Source organism: Electrophorus electricus, chromosome 15 (assembly GCF_041902795.1).
Source record: "Electrophorus electricus isolate QZ-2024a chromosome 15, ASM4190279v1, whole genome shotgun sequence".
NCBI lineage: Eukaryota > Metazoa > Chordata > Actinopteri > Gymnotiformes > Gymnotidae > Electrophorus > Electrophorus electricus.
In genome coordinates, this window is record NC_137511.1 from 16676995 (window position 1) to 16681233 (window position 4239).

Below are 4239 nucleotides of genomic sequence, written 5' to 3' on the forward strand. Positions count from 1 at the left end.
CTATGCCATTCTTAGTTACAGTTTCTGAAATATTTTGTAAAAATATTTTTTGAAACTTGTGAAACTAGAAAGTTTGATAAAATAAGATTATAGTTTGGTTTGGGTTGGAAATGCAAATTAAATGTTAAAGATAAGGGTAAATTAAGTAAATGTAGTGTCCAGGTGACCATTTCAATTAGGGAAAGGTTATGGATACATACTTGCCCAATATTCAACACATACACTAAGAATAATTTGTTAAAGGAATATTCTAGCAATAACCTTTGAAACATTTTCAGTATTGAGGATAATTTAAAATATTTTTTGTCAAATGCATGGATTTAGAGTTATGATATGAAAACTGATGAACTGGCAATTAAAATTAGGTTGTGATTAATTGGGGCACCACCCTATTTTAGGCAGAAATTAATTGGTTAATTAACCTTTAATTAGAATTAATGTTAATTCAGTCTCAACTCATAAAAGTCACAAGTTCCATAATGTAGTCATTGATACATCCACCAAGAAATTAGAAACACCACTCCTGAATCACAAAATTTACAACTAATAGATTGTTTATTTAATAATCACAGGTAATAGAGTATGAATGCATTAAAAATTAAGGGAAATGCAATTAATGACCTGAGGCATTGGACTCACTAATAAAGAGCTATAACAAAACACGAACGACAGTTACTCAATCAGTGTCAACCACTGCACATATGAATGGAGTTATTATGTCTTATCTTATTTCTGTTGGGCCTTTAGTTCAAACTCTCCATCCGTCCACATTTGGACTGAGCCACAGTTGGATTGTGTTGGCTGACTAAGGCCACTTCTTAGCTTCAAGCCCGGAATTACACTGCAACACCCTGAAGTCGATGGAGGAGATGGAGTTTTGGCTGTCTCCGAGCTTGACCCTTTTGAGGATTTTGCAGGCGAACTCCTGAGGATTAATTTACCAAAGAACCATTAGTTCATGGACATCAGCATATGGCAGGAATCAGTTTGCTAGACATTTATATGCAACATTAGCTAGCTATGCCGAGCACAAGTATGCTGCTTGATCATACTACAAGTCAAGAACTGTTGGTGAAATTAAATCATTTCAAAGTTTACATAAAATACATTTTGAATTAATTATAATCTTATCTGATACCACTTGTCATTAGAGCTTGCATAATAAATATTAAAAACTAAGACTAAACAAAAATGAATACAAACTATAAAAAATAATGAATAAATAATAAAATATACAGAGGTCTGAAAATAAATAAATAAACTAAAACCAGAAAATAATGAAAATTTCAAATCTCAGAGTTCCTCCTGTTAATGATGTAAATTGCAGACAGGATCGCATCAGTGTTATCTTGTTGATTGTATCCTGATAGTCTCCTGATGGGAGACGTTACCTTTAAGGGAAGAACAATTTTTAATCAAGCAAAAGAAGTCAGCTATTGAATGCTGAAAGAGCATGTTCTTTAGTTCAGATATATTACTTTAAATAAAAAGCTTTTCATCTCCTGATTTCCGTTTTCCCATTTGGCCATTTTTGACATTACATATAACGTAAACAAAGACGCTGACTTTGATAAAACGATGATGTTCATTGCTACTGCTTCCAGGTACATCCTGATTTTTTTTCCTGATTAACATATTTCTCATGTTCTAATGTCTGCATCTGTGGGTAACTTAATGAAACCTTTTGAGATTCTAACATTTTTCTAAGACCAACTGCATTTAAAATTATGTTTTCATTCTTGAAGAAGGAAACATTCTGTAGATAACATTCATGCCTTTTGGTTCAAAGGGGCATCCAACACCCAACAAGACATAAATATTTTACACAAATGTTACTAGTAGTCACAAGCACAATATCACAAAGATATAGACACAAAAGGCTTTTAAAAATGTTTGCTCATTTTTAGTTCATCTATCCCAAAATATTGGGATATTGTATTGTAAAAAGTTTGGTGAACCACACTGACCCAAGTGTCCTTACAGCGGCAATGAGAAACACTCAGATAACAGCGAACTGTTCAAAAACAGAACCATTGGTGTCAAATATGGAATCTACATCTCACGGATCAGGTTAGTTATCCCCTTCCTCTTTACATATCTTGATGCTTTTCCTTAAATTTGGCTTTGTTTTCTACTTATTTATTCCGTGTCAGTTCCCAGTATGTTTAAAACTCTAATAAAGAAGGTGTTGCACACCTTCTCTGATGCATATGAAACCCAAACTACTAGCACTGTAGGCTGGCTTAGTGTACTCTGATGAGAACACTGTGTGGCTTCTACCTGCACCATTCAGCCCTCTTGGTATCTGTTCAAACAGCGTCAAACCCATATGCTAGACTATCTGCTAACAACACTGAAAAACTGGCAGTACACAGTGCGCAGACCTTTAAACACAAAAGGGATGACTAAATAAGTCAAGCGAGGGGTCTACGTTTTCGTCTAAACGTCCTCTATTTGATAAAATAGCTGCCAATCACGCCGCTTGCCCTGGAAACATTTGTGGAGTAACTGATAGTCACCCCGCCTCTTCTTCCTTCACTCATAGGTGAGTATTGCTGTCACTCCAAGACAATGGCGCTGCAATGACCAATAGAAATTCATGTAAAGTAGAAAAGGCGGGGGCGGGGGGTCTAATGCTCTATTCAGAAACACGTTTACGTCAGGAACGTGCATTTTGAGTTAACCAAAGGATTGCGTATTTTTTACGCAAAGAACTGAGCACGCAATTAAATAACTTTACTAACATTACGTGTACCGTTTAAACGCACAGTTGTTTTGATGGTAGTGGAATTTTCTATGACAAAATCTGAACTTATCTTTTAACGGAAGAATGTTTTAAAAGACCAATTGTTGCAATAATTCACGCATCCAGAGGAAAGATATTTCAGTACAAACCCCATATGCTTCCAAAATGATATTTGGAATCTGAAAATCTGAACAGTAGATTTGCTTTATATGTCAAATATCAGACATATAAAACAGGAAACATTTTTCTCTAGGTGTAGGATTTGAAACATTGTTTTAAACAATACAGTGTTGTATCAATAAATTGTAGTGCTGCATGTTGATGAATCAATAAATTGCACCTTAGTTTCTAGTGCCAAAATCCACTGATGGTATTGCACTGTATAAAAGACATTGACATAAGTCTGCATCACTGTTGATACAGTTGAATCAAGCTGATATTAACAGTTCTTTTAAAATCCTAAATTTCTTTGCCATAGACTGATTTGTTTAATGGTGTAATGGGGAATTGTGTGTGTGTGTGTGTGTGTGTGTGTGTGTGTGTGTGTGTGTGTGTGTGTGTGTGTGTGTGTGTGTGTGTGTGTGTGTGTGTTTGTAGATTAATACCTGGGTGGAGGTATATGAGGAGAAATGCGTCCTTAACGAGATAATTGTAGGAGCAGTAGCAGGGCTGCTGATTCTGGCTCTCATCACTGCTGACCTCTACAAGGTCAGTTCTGCTCTTGTTACCATTTGCTATTGTCACTTCCAGAATTCCTGTGTCCAATGCCGTATAAACATTTAATGGGTGATATTTGTTTGACTCTGTATTTGACTGCTTTATTCCTGTATATAACTCCAGGCTGGGTTCTTCAAAAGCCGCTATAAGCAGATGTTGGAGGATGCGAGCTCTGGTGCTGATGGGACTGAGGAGGAGGTGGAGGCAGCTGGAGAACACTCAGCTGCTGCACTGCTCTGCTTAAATTCCAACATGGATTTGTCAATCTGTACTTGGGAGATTACAATGGCAGCTGTAAAGTTCACAGATGCTACTGTGCTGCCTAAAATGTCAGATTCATCTGTATATCATGTCAGACTCGTGTATATGATACATTTGCTTTGTACTGGCCTTTTTGGTAGTTATAAAGAAAACGTACAGTTATTCAGAGTTGAAATGGCAATTTTGTCTTAATGTGTTTTATATATTTGTACTCATTCTTACTCCCTTACTCAATTACTCATCTTCGCTATTATTAAAAACCTTCCCATAAAGACTACCAAGGAAAATATTTATATGTGTATGGAGAGTTTATATGAGGCAGACATATGGATATTGAAAGGGAATTTGAAAACTGGAGAGAGGCAAAACATTTTGCAAAGTAAACAGGAGACTTGGATGCAAATGCTAGATTTATTAAAAGGTCAAAAACCGTAATGGCGTCCAAAAACCAGGGTAAACAGTCAGCTAAGCTGTCCAGTCAAAAAGGGGCAAATATGAAAGATCTAGTTAAAAAA

The 4239-nt window shown here is 35.9% G+C and overlaps 1 long non-coding RNA gene across 1 annotated transcript; it reads left to right on the forward strand.

Annotated features, from left to right (window-relative positions):
* The first annotated feature begins 1548 nt into the window (after positions 1-1548).
* On the forward strand, positions 1549-3837 carry LOC145651268 (uncharacterized). Its single transcript, XR_014117111.1, has 4 exons — positions 1549-1604; positions 1984-2070; positions 3344-3454; positions 3587-3837. It is a non-coding gene; the product is annotated as an uncharacterized LOC145651268 (long non-coding RNA).
* The last annotated feature ends 402 nt before the right edge of the window (positions 3838-4239 follow it).